This window comes from Procambarus clarkii, chromosome 25, assembly GCF_040958095.1.
Source record: "Procambarus clarkii isolate CNS0578487 chromosome 25, FALCON_Pclarkii_2.0, whole genome shotgun sequence".
Classification (NCBI taxonomy): Eukaryota; Metazoa; Arthropoda; class Malacostraca; order Decapoda; family Cambaridae; genus Procambarus; species Procambarus clarkii.
This window is the reverse complement of record NC_091174.1, coordinates 25,785,708-25,810,733: the sequence shown is the minus strand read 5'-3', so window position 1 is coordinate 25,810,733 and position 25,026 is coordinate 25,785,708. Positions and strand designations below refer to the sequence as shown.

The window sequence follows — 25,026 nt, the reverse complement described above, 5'->3', positions numbered from 1 at the left end:
TTATTGTGTTTGGATGTAATGGCTAAACATGGTTTTACATTTCAGACATCGACAAAATGCTGCTCGTTACTCTTAAAATGTTATTTGGGCAAAGAACGAACGAAGTTGGTATATTGTCCACGTTACATTAATGATATTGGGTAAAGAACGAAGTTAGCATATTAGTCGTGTTACCTTACAAGGTTATAAGGCTGTGAGTGATGGGTGGGGGCTCGAAAATTGACATTAGTGGTCATCCTCTGATGCGCTGTCAGTCTAAGTGAAATGGAGAAAGATACGTGAACAGCGGCAGCAGGAGAAAGGAAAATGATGTTACTTTCCCCAACTATTAAATGATCTGGAGAGAGAGAGAGAGAGAGAGACAGAGAGACAGAGTTGCTGACTGTAGCTACATCTCCCCTTAACGAAACGCACTGGGTAACGGTTGCCCAACCACTTCCGCCATGTCCGAGGAAGTAATGGCAGTCATTGCCAACCCTCCGGGAGGGGGAGATACAACCATAGTACTTGGAAATGCAAATCAGTACGAAACGCACTGTGTAATGGATGCCCAACCACTTCCGCCCTGCCTGAGGAAGAAATGGCCGACATTGCCTACCCTCCAGGAGGGGGAGATATAACCCGGCTGCTTGGAAAAAGTCTTTCAGTCAGCCTCTAACCCGTGACCCGTACGCACACCCCTCCGCAGACATTGAAAAACGCTTAAGGGTAATGGTACACATCCCTCCTGCTGGACTCTACTCTCTCATCCTCTCACACTTAGGGCTTCCTGTAGGGGGCGTTAATGGTTTGTCTAACCGCAAATGACCCAGAGCAGTCTCACGAAGACGAGGGGAAGCTCCACTCACCCTTCCCTCCCTCCCTCCCTCCCCTACCCCTCCCACACCCCAAACAACATAACAGACTATGTTTCACATCTACACTCAATCTCTACTTACTCACGATCATCAAATTATTATCCTCACACAGGATTAAGTCTACGCAAAACACACATACATATTCATTTACTCCTTCCTCTCATCCTTCTATTTTCTTACTCTATCACTTACTCTCCTACAACATGGCTTCCCTCTTTCAACACCCAAACACACAGAAAAAGCTCCCCAAAACCCCGAGGACTAGAACCGCGCGCTCCAATTACCTCCGACACGCGCCAAACTTCCGGGAAATTCCCCCAAAAACCCTTGAGGACTACGACGACGCGCTGCGACTACGACGACGCGCTGCGACTACGACGACGCGCTGCGACTACGACGACGCGCACCACCTGGCACCCAACAACATAACTTACTCTCTTTCCTGACCACATACCCAAACACAGGACGCTCACACGTGTCCGAAACACGCCAAACTTCCAGGAAAATCCCCAAAAACCCTTGAGGACTACGACGACGCGCACCACCTGTCAGGTGACACTCACCTGAGTGCCACCTGGCAGGTGGCGCGCGTCGTCGTAGTCCTCATTTACCCTACTAATAACCCCAGAGATAGAAGATTTAGCAGAGGATAACTCAACTCATGGTGGAGAACTAAGATGCGGGGCTCAAGAGCTGAAGCTTGATCCCAAACTTCGCAAAGTACAGAAATACAAATATACTCGAATGAATGAAATTTTTATTTGTAGAGAGACTGCATTAAGGTCATCATTGCATTATCTGACCAATAACTGCAGATCCGGAGCTTAATACCTAAAGTTGAACCCTGTAAATGTATCAATACATACATGCACGCACATTTATTACACAATATTCATAAACTCTCAAATATTAATACAAACACAAATCAATGAGGTATTCATATTCGGACAAACAAAAGACATATGATGGATGATTCGTCTCTTCGCTTTAAGAAGAGACGAATCTCACTATGGTGAAATTATTATCTCTTTATTCACCATGGTGTAAAATATGAGAGCAAGAAAATAGTGATGAGCAATCATGCGATGGCATCCTGGGCCGCAGCGGGCTGCTACAGTGCTCTCTGGCCAGTAGGTGATGTGAGTGTGTGAGGTCCAGAAGAGTTCCAGAGTGCCACCTTGTCTCTCAACTTGTTATATTCTACAACCAGGTGAGTTATGATTCTCACCCTGATACTCCAGACATGGATGATATCAACAAGGTTACAGTTAAAATTTGATCTTACACCCTTATCCGTTACACAGAGCAAATGAGGTGGTTGGCGCTTTAGAACCCTTAAACTGCACATGGTGTATATATATACGCCATGAGTAACATGTCCCACGGTGCCCGTATTTTTTTTTTAAATCGTGAACAATATTCTCAGGTATGAGAGCCACAGTACTGTTGGAGCAACCAAGGCTGGCGCACGCAGCATGAGCGAACAGTATTGCTGTTCAGATTGTGACCACAGCATCGCCAAAAAATTTCAAAACAAATATATAACTGCTAATTTTTAGCTATGACAATATTACAGATGACCCCTGACTGTGATATAAATAACCAGGGTTGTGATAATAGCAGGATTGTTGTAATAATTAGCACTGTGGGAGGAGTGATGCTGAGGGACGGAGGGAGATTGCATCGTTTACTGACTGTGTGGTCACCTGTTATTGTCTGCATTCACCATACCAGCTCATTGGTTCTCTATGGTGAACACAAATGTCGATACTTATATATAATGTGTGTATTAGTGTAATAACAGCCAAAGGATTATGCTGGGAGGAGCCATTTGGGTGACGGAGGTCACGTCGTCTGCATGATTTGTCTGGCTGTGTACAGGGTGGCCTCTAAGCTCTTTGGGCACTCTACAAGCTTAGGTGTGCAATTATGGTGCATACAACATGTAGATACTTATATATAATATGTGTATATAGTGTAATAACACTGCAAACAGTATTGTTGGGGGAAAAAGTTTAGTGCGTGTGACCTTGAAAAAGTGAGGGAGTCGCCAGCTGACTGTGTAGTGCATGAGCTAACTATATCAGCTTAGTTGTACAGTTGTGGTGAACAAAACATATACATAATTATATATAACGTCTGTATATACTGTAAAAACACTGCAAACAGTATTGTTGGGGGAGAAATTTTAGTGCGTGTGAACTTGAATGAGTGCGGGAGGCAGCCGCCAGCTGACTGTGTGTAGTGACGTCTCTTAGTCCCTGAACTATATCAGCTTAGTTTACAGTTGTGGTGAACAAAACATGTAGATACTTATATATAACGTCTGTATATTGTGAATAAAATATAAAACAGGATGGTGGGAGGATGGTCACGGAGGATGACAAAGAAATTAGTGAAATCCTAAAAAAGCAGTATGAGGACATGCTTAGCACTCCAATAAACAACATGAAGGTGGAAGATCCAGACAATTTCTTTATGCGGGATATTCAAACCCCTGTAAATATAACTGATATAAACACGAGCGCACTAAATTTTGAAAAAGAAATTGAAAACATGCCCATGCACTCGGCCCCAGGTCCAGACTCATGGAATTCAATATTTATAAAGAAATGCAAAGTGCCGGTAGCACAGGCACTCAGTATAGTGTGGAGGAAGAGCTTGGACACGGGGGAGATACCAGATGCACTTAAAGTAGCAGACATAGCCCCTCTACACAAGGGAGGGAGCAAAGCATTGGCAAAAAATTATAGACCAGTTGCACTAACATCGCACATCATAAAAGTATTTGAGAGAGTGATTAGGAGTCAGGTCACCAATTTCATGGAGACCAATGACCTTCACAACCCAGGCCAACATGGATTTCGAGCGGGAAGATCGTGCCTCTCACAGCTACTGGAGCACTACGACAAAGTCACTGAGGCATTAGAAGAGAAACAGAATGCTGATGTGATATACACGGACTTCGCAAAGGCTTTCGATAAATGTGACCATGGCGTGATAGCACACAAAATGAAGTCAATGGGAATAACCGGTAAAGTAGGACGCTGGATACTCAGTTTTCTGTCAAACAGGACTCAGCGAGTAACTGTCAACCATATAAAATCTAGTCCAAGTGCAGTGAAAAGCTCTGTACCTCAGGGTACAGTCCTTGCACCGCTGCTTTTCCTTATTCTCATATCAGATATAGACAAAAATACAAGTCACAGCTTCGTATCATCCTTTGCAGATGACACAAAAATCAGTATGAAAATTACCTCAGCTGAGGACATTGAAAAACTTCAAGCTGATATTAATAAAGTTTTCGACTGGGCATCAGAAAATAACATGATGTTTAACAGTGATAAATTCCAGGTACTCAGGTACGGTAAAAATGAGGACCTTAAACATAATACAGAGTACAAAACACAATCAAATGTACCCATAGTAGGAAAACAGCATGTAAAGGATTTGGGAATAATAATGTCTGACGACCTAACGTTTAAGGAGCATAACCAAGCAAATATTGCGACAGCCAGAAAAATGATAGGATGGATTACGAGAACTTTCAAATCCAGGGATCCCATCACAATGGTTGTACTCTTCAAGTCACTTGTGTTGTCCCGTCTTGAGTACTGCTCAGTACTCACTTCCCCCTTCAGAGCAGGAGAGATTGCTGAAATAGAGGGAATACAGAGAACATATACGGCACGCATAGATGCAATAAAGCACCTAAATTATTGGGATCGTCTCAAAGCCCTCCAAATGTACTCACTAGAAAGAAGACGAGAGAGATATCAAATAATATACACCTGGAAGATACTGGAGGGCCAAGTACCAAATCTACACAGTAAAATAACAACGTACTGGAGTGAACGACATGGAAGAAAATGTAGAATAGAACCAATGAAGAGCAGAGGTGCCATAGGCACAATCAGAGAACACTGTATAAACATCAGAGGTCCGCGGTTGTTCAACGTCCTCCCAGCAAGCATAAGAAATATTGCCGGAACAACCGTGGACATTTTCAAGAGGAAACTAGACTTATTCCTCCAAGGAGTGCCGGACCAACCGGGCTGCGGTGGGTATGTGGGCCTGCGGGCCGCTCCAAGCAACAGCCTGGTGGACCAAACTCTCACAAGTCGAGCCTGGCCTCGGGCCGGGCTTGGGGAGTAGAAGAACTCCCAGAACCCCATCAACCAGGTATCAACCAGGAGGAGAAAGTGGGCGAGGGAGGCATTGTTGAGGGAGTGGCAATGAGTGGCTGGCTGGTGTGTGACGGTCACTCCTTACTTTTCGACTCTCAATACCAACTTACTGGTTCGTTATGGTGAACAAAATATGCAGATACTTATATATAACCTGTGTATAGAGTGTAATAACAGCAAAACTATTTGTTTATTGTTTTAAGAACATAATAATTGAATCACTAATATGTACACCATGCTTTTGAGTATAGCAATTATTCACCACTTTTATTATATAAATATATCACAATACACGCTATTGAATAATATTACTCCAAAAAAAAATAGGAAAAAAACAATCAGAGACAATGAAATAATTAGGTAATAATATCTTTGTGGCAACTTCCACCTGTCAGCGTGGGTGACGCTGACTTTTTTAGAATTTTTTTTTCTTGCACACGGGGGTGTAAATGTCCCCAGGACCCCTTAGCAGCTTAAGGGTTATCCTTCCAGCTAAACAGCCTTCCTCTAACCAAAGAGAAGATATTAAATACTTGACGTGATGTAAAGAAAGGTTTGCTTACTTCATTTCCATAAGGAACATGGCTGCCTTGTTCTTCGCTGAATTTTAACTAATCTCTGCCCTACATATAGCTAAATCCACATCACTTTTGATAAAATGCGTTGGCATTTTTAGTACCATTAAACCCCTTTTCTCAAATTGTATAACATGACCTATGTACCAGGGCTGACATTCAAATTATTTGACCAATAGATTAATCATTTAAACTCATAAATTCAACCGGCAGAGTGTCTTCCACTCAATTTTCATACTTGCTTTTGTTTTGGAATTCAGCCCTATTTTAATCTATATCCTGCTTATAAGAGTCATATCACCCTGATTTGTATAAACTTTGAACCATGGGGGAAGAGATTTTGTACATTTAAGGAGAAGGCTGAGATGTCGGTTGACGGCAAGTTTGGATTTTGTTGGTTTTGAAAATGGTTTTAAGCTTTTTCTGCCAGAAATAAATATGACAAAGGGAAGAGAGCTTTACCGCCAAAGGAGGTGAGGATTCAATGCATTGTGGGAGCCGCACCAGCCCCCCCCCCACACACACACACACACACACACACACACACACACACACACACACACACACACACACACACACACACGCACGCACGCACGCACGCACACACGCACGCGCGCGCGCGCACACACACACACACACACACACACATATATATATATATATATATATATATATATATATATATATATAAGTATATTTTGGTAGCAGTCTTTCCTGTAGACATATATTATTGAATATGACCGAAAAAGTAAGATTAATAATTCTAACACGAATTTTCTCAATCTTTCGTACATTTCTTTTCACTGTTGGAGGTAAATCAAAAATCAATTCTCCAAAATTCATTTTTATTTCTAGTCTGACGCGACACGAGCGCGTTTCGTAAAACTTATTACATTTTCAAAGACTTTAGTTCACAAATACACAACTGAATAGAACTTACGCATCTCCGATTTTATATCTACATTTGAGTGAGGTGGAAGGGGTGATGTGGCATTAACACAAGACAGAACAAGATGTGGCATTAATAGGGTATTAATTTCATCAACACAAGACAGAACAAGAAGTGGTATTAATAGGGTATTAATTTCATCAACACAAGACAGAACACGAAACAATGGATATTGAATAGAAGTGTTTGTAGAAAGCCTATTGGTCCATATTTCTTGATGCTTCTATATTGGAGCGGAGTCTTGAGGTGGCTAGAATATAGTTGTGCAATAATTGGCTGTTGATTGCTGGTGTTGACTTCTTGATGTGTAGTGCCTCGCAAACGTCAAGCCACCTGCTATCGCTGAATCTATCGATGATTTCTGTGTTGTTTACTAGGGTTTCTCTGGCGATGGTTTGGTTGTGGGAAGAGATTATATGTTCCTTAATGGAGCCCTGTTGCTTATGCATCGTTAAACGCCTAGAAAGAGATGTTGTTGTCTTGCCTATATACTGGGTTTTTTGGAGCTTACAGTCCCCAAGAGGGCATTTGAAGGCATAGACGACGTTAGTCTCTTTTAAAACGTTCTGTTTTGTGTCTGGAGAGTTTCTCATGAGTAGGCTGGCCGTTTTTCTGGTTTTATAGTAAATCGTCAGTTGTATCCTCTGATTTTTGTCTGTAGGGATAACGTTTCTATTAACAATATCTTTCAGGGCCCTTTCCTCCGTTTTATGAGCTGTGGAAAAGAAGTTCCTGTAAAATAGTCTAATAGGGGGTATAGGTGTTGTGTTAGTTGTCTCTTCAGAGGTTGCATGGCTTTTCACTTTCCTTCTTATGATGTCTTCGACGAAACCATTGGAGAAGCCGTTATTGACTAGGACCTGCCTTACCCTACAGAGTTCTTCGTCGACTTGCTTCCATTCTGAGCTGTGGCTGAGAGCACGGTCGACATATGCGTTAACAACACTCCTCTTGTACCTGTCTGGGCAGTCGTTGTTGGCATTTAGGCACATTCCTATGTTCGTTTCCTTAGTGTAGACTGTAGACTGAATTTTGGAGAATTGATTTTTGATTTACCTCCAACAGTGAAAAGAAATGTACGAAAGATTGAGAAAATTCGTGTTAGAATTATTAATCTTACTTTTTCGGTCATATTTAATAATATATATATATATATATATATATATATATATATATATATATATATATATATATATATATATATATATATATATATATATATATATATTATTATATATATATATATTATATATATATATATATATATATATATATATATATATATATATATATATATATATATATATTATTATATATATATATATTATTATATATATATATATATATATATATATATATATATATATATATATATATATATATATATATATATATATATATATATATATATATATATATATATTATTAAATATGACTGAAAAAGTAAGATTAATAATTCTAACAAGAAATTTTCTCAATCTTTCGTACATTTCTTTTCACTGTTGGTGGTAATTCAAAAATCAATTCTCCAAAATTCATTTTTATTTCTAGTCTGATGCGACACTTGAGCGCGTTTCGTAAAACTTATTACATTTTCAAAGACTTTAGTTTAAACATACACAACTGAATAGAACTTACACATCTCCGATTTGTTTAGATCTACATTTGAGTGAGGTGGATGGGGGGAGGTGGTATTTAATAAGGTATTAATTTCATCAACACAAGACAGAACACGAAACAATGGGTATTGAATAGAAGTGATTGTAGAAAGCCTATTGGTCCATATTTCTTGATGCTTCTATATTGGAGCGGAGTCATGAGGTGGGTAGAATATATTTGTGCATTAATTGGCTGTTGATTGCTGGTGTTAACTTCTTGATGTGTTGTGCCTCGCAAACGACAAGCCGCCTGCTATCGCTGTATCTATCGATGATTTCCTGTTGTTTACTAGGATTTCTCTGGCGATGGTTTGGTTGTGGGAAGAGATTATATGTTCCTTAATGGAGCCCTATTGCTTATGCATCGTTAAACGCCTAGAAAGAGATGTTGTTGTCTAGCCTATCTACTGGGTTTTTTGGAGCTTACAGTCCCCAAGAGGGCATTTGAAGGCATAGACGACGTTGGTCTCTTTTAAAGCGTTCTGTTTTGTGTCTGGAGAGTTTCTCATGAGTAGGCTGGCCGTTTTTCTGGTTTTATAGTAAATCGTCAGTTGTATCCTCTGATTTTTGTCTGTAGGGATAACGTTTCTATTAACAATATCTTTCAGGACCCTTTCCTCCGTTTTATGAGCTGTGGAAAAGAAGTTCCTGTAAAATAGTCTAATAGGGGGTATAGGTGTTGTGTTGGTTGTCCCTTCAGAGGTTGCATGGCGTTTCACTTTCCTTCTTATGATGTCTTCGGCGAAACCATTGGAGAAGCCGTTGTTGACTAGGACCTGCCTTACCCTACAGAGTTCTTCGTCGACTTGCTTCCATTCTGAGCTGTGGCTGAGAGCACGGTCGACATATGCGTTAACAACACTTCTCTTGTACCTATCTGGGCAGTCGCTTTTGGCATTTAGGCACATTCCTATGTTCGTTTCCTTAGTGTAGACTGCAGTGTGGAAACTTCCGCTCTTTTCCATGACTGTTACATCTAGAAAGGGCAGCTTCCCACCCTTTTCCATCTCGTAAGTGAAATGCAGCACGGAACTCCGCTCAAATGCCTCCTTCAGCTCCTGCAGATGTCTGACATCAGGTATCTGTGTAAAAATGTCGTCAACATACCTGCAGTATACGGCCGGTTTCAAGTTCATGTCGACTAAGACTTTTTGCTCGATGGTACCCATGTAGAAGTTTGCAAACAGGACACCTAGGGGAGAACCCATGGCGACCCCATCTACTTGCTTATACATGTGCCCATCCGGGCTCAAGAAGGGTGCCTCTTTAGTACAAGCTTGGAGTAGTTTCCTTAGGATATTTTCTGGTATGTCAAGAGGAGTACAGGCTGGATCACGATACACTCTGTCGGCTATCATCCCGATTGTCTCGTCCACTGGTACGTTGGTGAACAGCGATTCTACGTCTAACGAGGCTCTTATTCCTGTGGCCCGTGTGCCCCACAGTAAGTCAACAAATTCCTTTGGCGACTTCAGGCTGAAGGCGCAAGAGACATAAGGAGTCAGCAGGCCGTTGAGTCGCTTCGCTAGTCTGTACGTGGGTGTGGGTATCTGGCTAATGATTAGCCGAAGTGGGTTTCCAGGCTTGTGTGTCTTGACATTTCCATACGCATATCCAGGTTTATATTCCCCAATAATCTTTGGCAGGTGGAGTCCTGATTTCTTGGCGTTCACAGTTTCGATTAGTTTGTTGACCTTTGCTTTCAATTCGGCTGTAGTGTCCTTCGTTACCCTTTGGAATTTAGTTTGGTCAGAGAGTATGAGGTTCATTTTCGCCAGATATTCGTCTTTTTTAAGAATGACGTATATTGGCGACTTGTCACCTCTCCTGACAACTATCTCCTTGTTCTCACGAAGGCTTTTGGCTGCCGCTTTGAGCTCGGGGGACAGTATGGTGCTTCAGTAGTTGCCTCGATTCTTTCCTCCTTCCGCAATAAGTTCTGCTTGTAAGGTATCTTTGGTAGTGACCTTTTTTGTGTCTCGAGGTCGAATATGTCGAATAATAAATATATATATATATATATATATATATATATATATATATATATATATATATATATATATATATATATATATATATATATATATATATATATATATATATATATATATATATGCGAACAAGCCTGAATGGTCCCCAGGACTATATGCAACTGAAAACTCACACCCCCAGAAGTGACTCGAACCCATACTGCCAGGAGCAACACAACTGGTATGTACAGGACGCCTTAATCCACTTGACCATCATGATTGGACAAAAAGAGGTGATAGCCGAAGCTATTTGAACCACCCCCCTGCCGGCAACCAGATGGTAATCTTGGGCTTAGCATTTTATCAAATCACCTCATTTTTTGGGATACACTTGAGGAATACAAATGCGAACAAGCCTGAATGGTCCCCAAGACTATATGCAACTGAAAACTCACACCCCAGAAGTGACTCGAACCCATACCGCCAGGAGCAACGCAACTGGTATGTACAGGACGCATTAAGGAACATATAATATCTTCCCACAACCAGACCATCACCAGAGAAATCTTAACAAACAACACAGAAATCATCGATAGACACAGCGATAGCAGGCGGCTTGACATCTGCGAGGCACTACACATCAAGAAGTCAACACCAGCAATCAACAGCCAATTAATGCACATCTATATTCTACCCACTTCAAGACTCTGCACCAATATAGAAGCATGAAGAAATATGGGCCAATAGGCTCTTTGCAGTTACTTCCATTCTTCCCTTTAATTTACCCAATATATACTCATTGCTTCGTGTTATGACTTGTGTTGAAAGTTTTGTTCACCTCATCCAAAACTGTTGTAACATATCACCTCACCCAAATGCGGGTATATAAGATGAAAGCTGTTTAAAATTATAGAATAAAAGAACTCTGTTTAGCGCTTGCAGGTTATAGTTGTGTGTGTGTAAAGTCTTTGAAAATGTAATAAGTTATTACGAAACGTGTTCAAGTGTCGCGTTAGACTAGAAATAAAAATGAATTTTGGAGAATTAATTTTTCAATTACCAGCGACAGTGAAAAGAAACATAATATTGAGAAAATTCGTGTTAGAATTATTAATCTTACTTTTTCGGTCATATTTAATAATATATGTTTACAAGAAAGACTGCTATCAATATATATATATAAATATATATAAATATATATATATATATATATATATATATATATATATATATATATATATATATATATATATGTATATATATATATTTATATATATATATATATATATATATATATATATATATATATATATATATATATATATTTATATATATATATATTTTTATATATATATATATATATATATATATATATATATATATATATATTTATATATATATATATTATTAAATATGACCGAAAAAGTAAGATTAATAATTCTTACACGAATTTTCACGATCTTTCGTATGTTTCTTTTCACTGTTGGTGGTAATTCAAAAATCAATTCTCCAAAATTTATTTTTATTTCTAGTGTGACGCGACACTTGAGCGCGTTTCGTAAAACTTATTACATTTTCAAAGACTTTAGTTTACACATACACAACTGAATAGAACTTACACATCTTCGATTTGATTATATCTACATTTGAGTGAGGTGGATGGGGTGAGGTGGTATTAATAGGGTATTAAATTCCTAAACACAAGACAGAACACGAAACAATGGGAATTGAATGGAAGTGATTGTAGAAAGCCTATTGGTCCATATTTCTTGATGCTTCTATATTGGAGCGGAGTCTTGAGGTGGGTAGAATATAGTTGTGCATTAATTGGCTGTTGATTGCTGGTGTTGACTTCTTGATGTGTAGTGCCTCGCAGATGTCAAGCCGCCTGCTATCGCTGTATCTATCGATGATTTCTGTGTTGTTTACTAGGATTTCTCTGGCGATGGTTTGGTTGTGGGAAGAGATTATATGTTCCTTAATGGAGCCCTGTTGCTTATGCATCGTTAAACGCCTAGAAAGAGATCTAGGAAGAGAGCGCTTGGAGAGGTGGCAGTAAACCAGGCGGCCTTGGAAGGGTTCGAAATTACAAGAGATGAGGTCAAGAGGCATCTGTTGGATCTGGACATGAGAAAGGCTGTTGGCCTAGATGGAATCTCACCATGAGTATTGAAAGAGTCTGCAGGAGCACTTTGCTTGCAACTCTCCATAGTAGGTCACTGAAGATGGGAGACCTACTAGAATAGAAAAATGGAAGACGGCTAATGTAGTCCCAATATACAAAAAGGGTGACAGACAAGAGACACTGAACTACAGCCTAGTGTCCTTAACTTGTATATCATGCAAGGTGATGGAGAAGATCGTGAGGAAAATCCTAGTTACACATCTGAAGAAAAGGGACTTCGTGACAGCCCATCAACATGGGTTCAGGGAGGGTAAATCTTGCCTTACAGGCTTAATAGAATTATACGATCAGATGACAAAGATTAAGCAAGAAAGAGAAGGATGGGCGGACTGCATTTTTCTGGACTGTTGTAACACTGTAAAGTGTTTGGTTTAGTTTAATACATACATAGAGTACATGAGTCACAGACAAGGATCTGAGAGGCGCCAGTTGTCTGCCTGAGATCTCACACCTCAAAGCGTTAATGACCCCAAGTGACCTGAGGTCAGATCATGCGAATTTCACCTTGCTTCTGATAATCTCTTAGTTGTAGTCTGGTAGCCTTCAAACATGCCGACGTTTAAGGAGTGGCTTGGTAGTGCCGGAGGCTATCTACTTGTGGGCGGAGTTAGCTACTAGGTTCCCCAATATAAACTCGGAGAGCTATCCAGCAGAAAGCATTAAGGGAAGAACAGCAGACGAGAGCAGAGCAGACGGCCCTAGCAGGGAGGCTGTCGGCCGGCAGGGCGGGAGTCTCTGTCAACTACAGACCCCCCCCCCTCTCTATCCAGCTATAGGCAGAGACACTTGGTGAGTTGAGCAGTAAGGTGACTTGGTCGTGTTTACATATGTTGTGTGATGATCAGGGGCAGTCAAGTTGTAGGGTTCTCGAATTCTTGGATGATGACTCACTTTGCATATTAAACTGGAACATTTTAATTGAATTGCTAAATTATGATACTTCATGGGAAATATAATTATGAATTTATTATTTAAATTGTGTTTAACTTTGTTCCCTAGAGATTTGAGTTGAGGTGAGAAAGCCTCTGTGGTTACTGGTTTCATGATATTAACGAGTACATGTTTGGAGTTGATACATGGTAATAACATCTTTTGAGAATATTTTGATACAGACAAGTTCCATTCCTTGTCTTGTATGTAATGATCATGAATGGATGGTGGCAGCATTTCGTCTTCTATCTACTCTTCTACGTCTACTTTCTACTCTTCTACTACTACTTATCTACGTCTCTCCCTCCACCCCTCTCTAAACTCTCACTTTCAACTAATGACCCTCCTCGCTCCTCCCACCTCTCTGCCTCTCACCCCAAACCCTCACTAATTACTTCACTATTCATTTCTTTCCTTTCGTTTCCTCTTATACGTTTGTGGCAATGATTCTGTATTCTAGAGTTCTCTCTAGAGTTTCGGGTAGCTGATCCAGTTACGGCGCCTTGTAGTCTTAGCACCTAGGGTATCAAATACCTAGGTTACAAGGTGTTGAACGAGAGAGGCTGCCTTAGGAACTCTGGAGGTTCTCTAGAATAGTTAGCTAACTGGGGACGGGATAACGGACTAGAGAGAGCTGTTTCCCCCGGCCTCGTTAATTAACTGGGGGGTGGAATAATGGACAAGATATAGCTATTTCCCCCACCCCCCGTTACACTGTCGGAAAACCTTTGACACAGTACCCCATCAAAGACTGATGCATAAGCCGGACAAACAGGCAGGAGTAACTGGTAGGACACTCCAGTGGATAAGGGAGTACCTAACCAATAGAAAGCAGAGAGTTACAGTGAGGGGTGAGACCTCAGACTGGCGTGAAGTCACCAGTGGAGTCCCACAGGGCTCTGTACTCGGACCTATCCTGTTTCTGATATACGTAAATGATCACCCAGAGGGTATAGACTCATTAATCTCAATGTTTGCTGACGACGCCAAAATTATGAGAAGGATTAGGACAGAGGAGGACTGCTTGAGGCATCAAGAAGACCTGGACAAGCTGAAGGAATGGGCGAACAAATTTTTGTAATAGTTTAATCCAAGCAAATGTAATGTAATGAAAATAGGTGAAGGAAGTAGGAGACCAGATACAAGATATCATTTGGGAGATGAAATACTTCAAGAGTCAGAGAGAGAGAGAGAGAGAAAGACCTGGTTGTTGATATCACGCCAGATCTTCCTTTGAAGCTCATATCAAGAGGATAACATCAGCAGCATATGCCAGGTTGGCCAACATAAGAACGGCCTTTAAAAACTTGTGTAAGGAATCTTTCAGAACTTTGTATACCACATACGTCAGACCAATCCTGGTGTCTGTGACTCCAGCATGGAGTCCATATCTAGTCAAGCATAAGACTAAACTGGAAAAGATTTAAAGGTTTGCACCAGACTAGTACCCGAACTGAGGGGAATGAATTACGAGGAGAGACTACGGGAATTAAACCTCATGTCACTGGGAGACAAAAGAGTTAGAGGGGGAAATGATCACCACATACAAGATTCTCAGGGGAATTGATAGGGTAGATAAAGACAGACTATTTAACACAAGGGGCACACACACTAGGGGACACTGATGGAAAGTGAGTACCCAAATGAGCCATAGAGACGTTAGATTTTTTCAGTGTCAGAGTAGTAGATAAATGGAATGCATTAAGAAGTGATGTGGTGGAGGCTGACTCCATATTCAGCTTCAAGTGTAGATATCATAGAGCCCAATAGGCTCAGGAACCTCTACATTAGTTGATTGACAGTTGAGAGGCAGGACCAAACAGCCAGAACTCAACCCCAGCAAGCACAACTAGGTAAGTACCTACCAGTAGCCTTGAACTTCAGTCTTTCTCTGGTGCTCCTGGGAGGTAAGTATCAAAAGAAAGCACTAAACCGAGAAGGCTATGTAGCACCATCAAATGTGCGTAATAATCAGAGAGCGCTAAATATCACCAAGGATGCCAATACGAGAACAGAAATACATAAGGCGAACAATATCAAAAGTATCTGATTCACCAAGAATTTTATCGAGGGACAAGCGACCGCGAGGCACGGTTGGAACGAAAGACACACACTCGTCCTGGAAATCAGAACATTCAACAAGGATATGCACGACCATAAGACGGACAATGCAATTTGGACAATAAGGAGCAGGGCAGCGCTTCATTAAGTTACTGTGAGTTAAGCGTGTATGGCCATTACACAATCTCGCCAGGGCCCGTTTTCCATCGCCGGTTATGGTGGTCGGAGGAAGGCCATGAAGACACACTACTCTTAAGAGTACGCAGTTTGTTACTAGTAACAGAAAACCATCAATCCTGCCAACGAGTAAGGATGGAGGAGTGAATAACTGGGTAAAAGTCGGAATAAGGAAGATGTGTAAGGAATACCTTTACAGGAGATGGGACAAGTGTGGGCAGTTTCCCTAGCGGCAGCATCCGCACGCTCATTTAAAGAGACACCAATATGGCTGGGAACCCAGCAAATCTCAACTGACTTAAATTTACTGGAAATAAGAAACAGCCAATGTTGAATCTCGGCGACCACAGGATGGACTGGATAAAAGGATCCGAGAGCCATGAGGGCACTAGGAGAGTCAACGACAACCACAAAGGAAGTTTGACAATTAGAAACCAGGAGACGAAGAGAATAGAGAATAGCATAAAGATCTGCTGTGAAGAAGCTAGTCTCCGGAGGTCGGCGACACACATAAGTGACGTCAGGAAAACCACGGAATAGCCTACACCGTCCGCAGACTTAGACTCATCGGTGAAAATGGAAACGGAGCGAGAGTGCGAAGAAAAGTGCCAAAGGAAAACGCGTTTCAGAACCGTAGGAGGGGTAAAAGCTATAGTAATGCGGGTCACGGAAGTACAAAACTTCGGAAGGGGGACTCTCCACGGGGGCCAAGGAAGGAACAATACGAGGAGAAATATTAGAAATACGAACTGAAAGAGAATCCTGTAAACGAGATAACCGGACAGAAAGAGGGAGGTGGTGACGTGGAACAGGAACCACAGGGGGGGGTAAAACTTAAAGCACAACAGAGGCGATAGGAAGGACGTTGCAAGAACTGCACAAGAGAGTGAAGGATTCTCTCCAGTACGGCGGTACTGGAAAGAAAGGAAGCAAGTGTCATCATACAAGCTCAGGGCGGGAGTCGAATGAAAGGCACCAGAGCTCAGGTGCAACCCTGTATAGTGCAAAGCATCAAGACGGCTAAGAGTAGAAGGAGCAGATGAGTAAGCAGGGCAACCATAATCAAGTTTAGACAGAACGACAGAGGAATGTAAAGCGAGGAGTGCGCGCCTATCTGCTCCCCGAGTAGTATGAGGCAAAACCTTAAGGAGGGTAAGGGCCTTATAGCATTCAACTCAGAGGTAAGAGATATTGGGTGAGCAAGACAAAGGAGTGTCAAAAATTAACCTCAAAAGCTTAGCCGAATCCTTGTACACATGGAGATGACCATAAAGCGACAAAGAGGGACGAAGAACGATATACTTCCGAGTTAAATTCATAGCACAAGTCTTAAATGTAGAGAACCTGAAACCATGGTCGGTGGCCCAAGACGAAATGGCATCAATTGCAAGTTGAAGCCGCCGTTGAAGGAGAGGCGAATCGTCATCCCGACAGCAAAGGGTAAGATCGTTGACATAGAGAGCAGAGAAGACGCCAGAAAGAAGAGAGGAAAGACGACCATTAAGGGCCACCAGAAAAAGAGTAGTGCTCAGAACACATCCTTGGGGCACACCCTCGTATTGCTGAAAAGAGGCAGAGAGAGTGGCACCAAGCCTCACTCGAAAGGAACAACGAGAGAGGAAGCTTTGGAGAAAGAGAGGGAGATTACCACGAAGGCCAAAAGAATGAAGTTGGGACAGAATATGATATCGCCAGGTGGTGTCATAAGCGACGTGCAAGGAGTGAGATGGTGAAGCATCTCATAATGAATGCCATCGGAGCCCGCCGCCATAGAACCGATGAGGGTCAGGGCAGACTGAAGTCTAGAGAGAGAGAGGGGATCGTTATAGGGAAGTCTAAGATGGGTGCAGAAATCTAAAGGACGAAATTCGTGAACAGATTTACGAAGAAGGAAAGATTGAGGTAGATGAGAACCAGAGCTAACAGAAGAAAAGTGAGAACTCAGTTTGGTCGCAACCTGCAACGGGTTCGCCACAAGAGTACCACGGAGGTGAAAGACCGGCAAAAGATCGGGAACGAACTTACTCGCTATCTTGCAGATTCTCTTCCAGATCTGCAGCAGAGGAGATTCGGCCGTAATGGTGGAACATAAGACTTCCAACATTCACGCTTAACTGTACGGATGGCACCGCACTCACCTACCGAAACAAAAGTAAAGAATAAGCCGTCTGCCGGCGGCGGTGCCTCTTCCAGGCTGCACGCTTACAGTGGAGAGCCCGAGCACAGTCCACATTCCACCAGGGAACTCACTTCTGTGGTCCCCGAGAGGGAGAACGAGGAATAGAGCGGAGGGCAGTGTTGTAGATGGTGTCATGAAAAAGGAGGAGGGCGCGAGGGAGAGGCAGAATGGAGAGGTCGGAGAGAGCAGCATGGAGGGTAAATAGGTTCCAGTCTGCCTTGGCAAACTTCCACCTAAGGAAGGAGAGGGGAGGGCGAAAAGAAAAAAAAGGTAACAAGGATGGGAAAATGGTCACTGCCAATAAGGTCATTACGAACCCGCCACATGAGATCCAAGTAAAGGGACGACGAGCACAGAGAAAGATCAAGATAAGAAAGGGTGCGAGTCCGAGAGTCCAAATGAGTGGGTTCACCAGAATTCAGAAGAGACAGGGATGAAGAGAGGATGAACGGTTCGATAAGGCGACCCCGGGTGTTTGTAAGAACATCACCCCAGAGGGTATGTCGACAATTGAAATCATCCAACAGGAGCATAGGCTCTGGCAAGGAGTAAATTAGGTGTTTAAGATCGGGAAGAGAAAGCGGAACATTTGGGGGGAGATAAATGGAACAAACTGAGTACCATTTATGCACAAAGACACGTGCAACAGAACATTGGAGACGACTGAAAAAGTAGGGAGACGAAGGGATCATCAAAACGAATCAAGAGAGACGAGGAATGGGTACCAGCAAATTAAATGAATAGGAGAGAAAGGAATAGCCACGGAAGCAACCAGGACGAGCACCAAATATCGGCTCCTGCAGACAGAAATAGAGGGGGAGAAAAATGTGAAATCAGAAGTAGGAGTTCATGGAAATTGGCATAATATCCACGAATATTCCATTGAAGAATAGACATCGACAAGAAGAGAAAGGACAGCAACAGAGAACAATGAAGAAACAAAGGTGAATAAATACCACAGCACAATATCCAAAAGCAAAGGATCAGGATTTAGGAGCGGGGAAGGGAGGACGTACTTTTAGGAAGGGAGCGGGAGGACTGACCAGAGGAGGGACAAGTAGGGTCCGGAGGAGGAGGAGCAGGGAGACAGCCAAGGGTCAAGGACAGCAGCAGGAGGAGAGACAGAAACCAGAGAGCGCTTCTCAGCAAGGGCAGTAACCGAGAGGAAAGCGGGGGCCAAAGAAACCTCCACAGCAGGAACAGGGGGCGCGACCACCGAAATGGGAGGGGGTGGAGCGAGAGAGTCTGAGGTAGGGGGCGAAGAAGAGAGCAAAGCCTTCTTACCCGCCCGGGAGGAGGAAGGAGATGAGCCAGGCTTTCGCTTCTGACTCAAAGAGACAGGTTGCGTCCCAGCAACAACGTACTGGGCAACAGATTCAAGCGTCTCAACAGGCGAAGAAGAACGAGAGCAAACAACACAATGACCGCTGGGAGAGTGATAGACATAGCCCGCACAGACAGGTGGCGTGGAGAACTAAGAGACGGAGTAGAAGGATGGGAAGGAGGATCGGAGGGAGACGAGGAAGAAGACACAGGATACATGACAGATTGGGTAGAAAGAAGGGGGAACCCGAGACAGAGAACCATGAGGGGGACCCTTTGGGACAGAATTGAAAGGAACAGAGGAGGAGGCGGTGGGCGTGTCTGGGTCTAAGGCCTGGAAACGGTTGGGAGACTGAGGAAGGTGGGAATGACGAGTAGAGGACGAGCACAACATGCAAGCATAAGAGATGCCAGTGAAAGGGGGCAGACGGCAAACTTGGCGCCTCGCCTCAGGAAAAGACAAACGCTCCCGGTACTTCAAGGTGAGGACGGCTGCCTCAAGTTTGTAACGCACACACGCGCGGGAGAAGATAGGGTGGTTCTCACCGCAATTAAGGCAGCGAACCCGGGGAGAAGTGCACTCCGATTTAGAGTGACCTTCGTCCCCACACAAGGGACAGAGAGAGACAGTACCAGAGCATTGGAGGGCACCATGCCCTAGCCTCCAACACTTATTACAGAGCCGAGGAGAGGGAATGTACTCCATGACGGAGCACCTTGCACCAGCAAGAATGACAGAGGGCGGCAGGGTCCTACCATCAAAGGAAATCTTCACAACTCGAAGGGGCTGACGGCGACGACCACAAAAGGGACGAGTAAACGTGTCCACCTGGATGACAGAATGGCCCTGGGCTTCGAGAATATGCCGAATACCTTCTTTGTAGTCCTGTAAATTCCTAACACCGGTTGTAACATGGGGTGGGAGGAGAACAGTGCCAACACTGGCATTCAACCGAGCGTTCTTGGAGACCCGAACAAGGGTCTCGCTAAGGCAGGATAAGGCGGCTAAGCGGGTGGCTTAATCCTGAGCAGGAGCAGCAATGACACATGTACTGAGGCAGGTGGAATTGAAAGTAACAGAGGCATCTACTGAATCAACAAGGTGCCTATGGAGGGAGAAATCGTCAAGAGGTGTAAAATCCAGAGGGAGGAGATCAAAGTATTTGACCCACAAAGCGGGACCAAACACGGCTTGGTAGGCATTAGTATGGGACGGGATCGTGCGAGTGCGGCCGTGGCGTGGACGGCATTGAGAACCCCCAGAGAGAGAGAGAGGGGTTAAAAGGCGCAGTAGTCACAATGAGAGATTGAGCCGTGCCAGGTGACGAGGTGGTCACCAATGGGGGGCTTGTGGCTCGACCCAACCACAAAAGGGACGTGAGCCAATTGGAGAAGTCAGGAGGGTCAGAGAAGGAGGAACAAGGTCGTGGCCCAATGCAGCAGGGGCTACAGAGCCTAGTCATCCAACACAGTCCGAATCAGGGGGCTTGGTCGCCCACCCCACGAGCCCGAGAAGTTACAAGAGGAACAGTATGTAACATAAATATATGAAGAAAGACTTTCATTCACGAATGTGCCGCTACACCTACCAAGGAGCCAAAATTAGAGAATAGGACACCCAACAAGAGACATGTTGCCGATCTTGCCAGGGCCCCACTACGGGAGCGTCGTGATCATTTGCCCCACAATCCCCACATTAAGACCCGTCACTCCGTCGAGATCGGGTTCAGCGCTGAAAGGAGGATTGTCAATAAAAGCGTCCCCCTCGCTCAAGAAGTTGGGTACCACAGTTCTATGGGTGAAAGAGTATCCCTTCTCAAACACCCAGGCATCAAAATAGAAGAAGGCCAAAAGAATAATCAAAACTAGTAAAAGGTCGGCAGGAAATGACAATGAGAAAGGAGAAGGGGCAAGGATAAAAACGAAACATATTTAGTTATTTATTTATATATATACAAGAAGGTACATGGGATTGTGGGGATACATAATATAGTAATTACAATCTTGTAATGCCACTAGTATGGGCAGCATTTCGGGCAAGCCATACAAGCAAAAGGAAAAGTTATCCGGCAGAATTCGAGAAGACAGCAGCAGGAGTATAAGGCTACAAAAGGACAGTGGACTGTCCAATGGAGCATCACACTCCAGCAGCCGCCCACCAAACCCCCTTGGTGCTCCTGGGAATGCTTCAGGACTCATTCGCTTCGCTCCACTTGCTTCCTGCTTCGCCATGTTACAGTGTTCGAGGTGGAATTATGTAAATAAAGTATAGCCACCATTTCTTTTTTCAATAGAGTATCTTATTCTTTTGATTGTTCTTATAATGTAATTGTCAAGAATATTTCAGAGGTTATTTTGTTATGTTTAAGTTTTCAGTAGAGCGTTTAACTGTTTATGTTTGTTGTTTGATTTTGCAACTTTCCCACTGCATTTTTTTTTACTTACTTTTGTTAAATGTGAGTGAGAGCAATTTTACACATGCCTGGTATAAGGTGTTCAACAGAAACACGTCACATTACTGAAACTGCTACATAGCTATATAAGAAGGAAATTGACAGTGAATGACCAAGTGACCAGGTTACACAAATTGGGAGGTTAGTGTACAGAGAATGCTAGATAAATTTGTAAGGAGCTCAATGCCAGATTCCATGGAGTGTTCACTTCTGAGCCTGAACACCTTCCGGAGCTAGTTGGGGAAGTAGCCCATGACAAGAAACTACAAAATATTGAGGTAACAGCAGAGGAAGTAAGAATACAGCTACCATCACTGGATGTAACTAAAGCTACTGGGCCAGATAGAATATCACCATGGATGTTAAAAGAAGCAGCATAGGCCCTCAGCATACCTCTAGCACTAATCTTTAATGAGACACTTACAAAGAAGGAATTGCACAGCTGATGGAAGAATGCTAATGTGGTATCAATCTATAAGAAAGGAGATAGAGAAAGAGCACTTAACTAGAGACCATTTTGACTCAAAAGCATCCCTTGCAAAATCCTTTAAAGAATTATTAAGTTAACAATATTTGCATACCTAGAAAGAATTAGATTTGTAAACAAACAACAACACTGTTCTAGAAAGGGAAATCATGCCTGACGCATCTCGTGGAGTTTAATGATAAGGTAACGAAAATAAGGCAAGACAGAGAAGGCTAGGCAGATTGCGTATTTCTGGATTGTCAAAATGCCTTTGAGACAGTACCACACAAAAGGTTCCTATACAAACTTGAGAGGCAGGCGGGAGTAGATGAATACGCATTAAGATGGGTAAGGAATCACCAGACAGACAGGTGTCATTGAGTGACAGTGAGGGGCAAGGAGTCCGACTGGCGTAGAATAACAAGAGGGGTGTCTCGAGGATCGGTGCTTGGACCCATACTATTCCTCATTTCGGTAAACGACTTGACTGCAGGAGTTGAGTCTTATGTCGATGTTTGCAGATGATGCAAAACTAATGAGGAGGGCTGAGACAGATGAGGATTGTAAGATTCTCTAAGATGACTTCAACAGGTTGCAGAGCAAGCCAGAGAAATGGCTGCTAGAGTTCAAAACCAGTGAGTGTAAAGTGATGAAAGTGGGATCAAGAGCCAGGTAACCAAATGGCCAATACACATTGAAAGGAAACTTCCTCCCTGTAACGTTTAGAGAAAAAGACATGGGAGTAGATATGCCACCAAACCTAACTCCAGAGGCTCAAATAAATAAAATAACGTCAGCCGCCAACTCTACTCTGGCAAAAGTCAAAACGTTCTTTAGAAACTTAAATAAGTAGACATTTAGATAACTGTATACCGCCTATGTGAGGCTAGTCTTAGAGTATGCCCCCCATCGTGGAGCCTCTATCTAAAATAAACACATAAAAGAGCTCAGAAAGGTGCAGAAGTTTGCAACGAGACTCGTCCCAGAGCTGCGAGGGATGATGTATGAAGACGGACTGAAGGAACTAAACCTGACGACGTTAGAAAGGAAATGAGAGAGGAGGACATGATACAGATGTATAAAATACTCAGAGGGATTGACAGAGTGGAAACAGAAGATATGTTTACAATGAATAACAATAGAACAAGGGGGCACGGATGGATGCTTGAGACTCAGATGTGCCATAGGATGTTAGAAAGTTTACTTTTAGCTTAAGGGTAGTAAGTAAATGGAATGACCTAAAGAAGCAGGTTATAGAGGCTCCATTCATAACATTAAAAGCAGGTATGATTTAGAAACAGGCCAAGTGTTATTACATTAGACAACCAACGGCTTGAAAAGCGGTGTCCAGAGGTTAGAGCTCAATCCTGCAGGAACAAATTGGTAAGTACAAATAGGTGAGTAAGTACAAATATGTGAGTAGTCATACACAGGGCCTTCAGGGCCTTGCACCTAAGTGGACATGCACTCTGGAGTCGTAGTCTTAAGGGCCCGGGTTCGATTCCCGGTCGAGGCAGAAACAAATGGGCAGAGTTTCTTTCGTCTAATACACTTGTACACAATGGTCTGTCTATAAGGCATTTGGTGCATCTAATGCACCTAGCAGTAAATAGGTACCTGAGAGTTATACAGCTGCTACAGGCTGATTCCTGGGATTGTGTGTGTGTGTTAGAGAAAAATATATGTAGTAGACATAATAGAGGAAAAAAATTGATTGGCTAGGAAGTCGGGGTCCAAGAACTAATCGTTTGATTCTGCAGGCACAAATAGTAAACACAAATAGTAAGTAAAGAATGATGTTTCCCTATGTAGTCGAAGATGACCATCATGATTTGAACATATCATTGCGAAGTTTGGTGGCTTTGTGTCAGATGATGAGGGATGAGGCCAATCTGGATCCGTAAGGCTCGCTCACACACGGGGCATTTGTGGGTGGGTGTTACTGTAGAGGTGGAGGTTGTTCTAGCTTTGTATGCAGCACGTTTCCTCTGGGCCTATGCAGTCCATCTACTCTCTGCCAAACGGGCCCCTGTTGTGACTTTGCTTTTCCAAATTGGGAGTTAATGGGCTAGCAACTCCCAAGTATTGGGGTTAATGTCGTAGTCTTTGAGAGTCACCTTGAGGCAGTCCGTAAATTATTTCTTCTGTTCCCCAACTAAACGTGTGCCCTGGCATTATTCTCATACATCAACTGTTTCGGCCATTGGCTGTCAGACATTCTAACAACATTGCCTGAAAACTCACGCATCATAGCCGGAGTTTTCTGTAAGAGGATGTTAGACACTGGGAATACCGGCCCCTTCCAGGATCTCCTTATCTGGGATTTCGTCGTGTCACCTGATGTGGAAGAGTCTGCAGAGACTACTCAAGTGAAAGTGATTGCGTTGTTTGGCGTGTCAACTGTAGACAGTCCAGATCACACTAACGTAGAGAAGACTGGTAAGTACCACTTCATGATAGACCTTCAGTTTGGTAATAAGGCTGAGGCCTTTCCGCTCCCAGACATTCTCACGGAATCTTCCAAATGCAGTGCTGGCCTTGGCGATCCTCTTGTTAACTTCTGCGTCTATGTTCACCGCTCTTGAGAGTATGGTGCTAAGATAGGTGAACAGGTTCTGCCTCTTGACAGTGATGTGCAGTTCATTGTAGGGTATACCTGCTGTGAGTTGGTACATGAATTCAGTCTTTTAGGTGCTGATGATGAGACCGAAGTTGTCGCAGGCTTGTGAGAAGCAGTCAATTTCGAGCTGCATCATTTGCTCTGTGCTGGCGTGGATGGTTCAGTCATCGACGAACAGGAAATATCTTATGGCAGTTTCCTTCAAATTGTAATGGCCTGCAGGCGCCTGAGGGAAACAGCTCACTGTCAAACTTCTCCATTACCTTCATCTCTGCTGACCGAGTCGAGGGCATTGCTCAGGTCGACGAAGGTCACAAAGTGATCACTATGTTGCTCTTGCCATTCTTTTTGGAGCTGGCGTGCAGAAAATATCATGTCGACAGTTCCACGTTAGTGTGAAAGTCGTATTGGGTTTCTTGGAGGAGACCCTGCTCAA

The 25,026-nt window shown here is 43.0% G+C and overlaps 1 protein-coding gene across 2 annotated transcripts in view; it reads left to right on the top strand.

Moving 5' to 3' along the window:
* The first annotated feature begins 687 nt into the window (after window positions 1-687).
* LOC123747821 (1,5-anhydro-D-fructose reductase-like) overlaps window positions 688-25,026 on the top strand; it is a 143,315-nt gene continuing 118,976 nt past the window's right edge. The window contains exon 1 of one of the 2 annotated variants that reach the window (XM_069331359.1): window positions 688-708. The gene's annotated coding sequence lies outside the window, so the exon portion shown is untranslated. Of the gene's footprint in view, window positions 709-1,917; window positions 2,068-25,026 lie in introns of those variants that run through there. The other variant, XM_069331358.1, reaches the window with a different exon arrangement.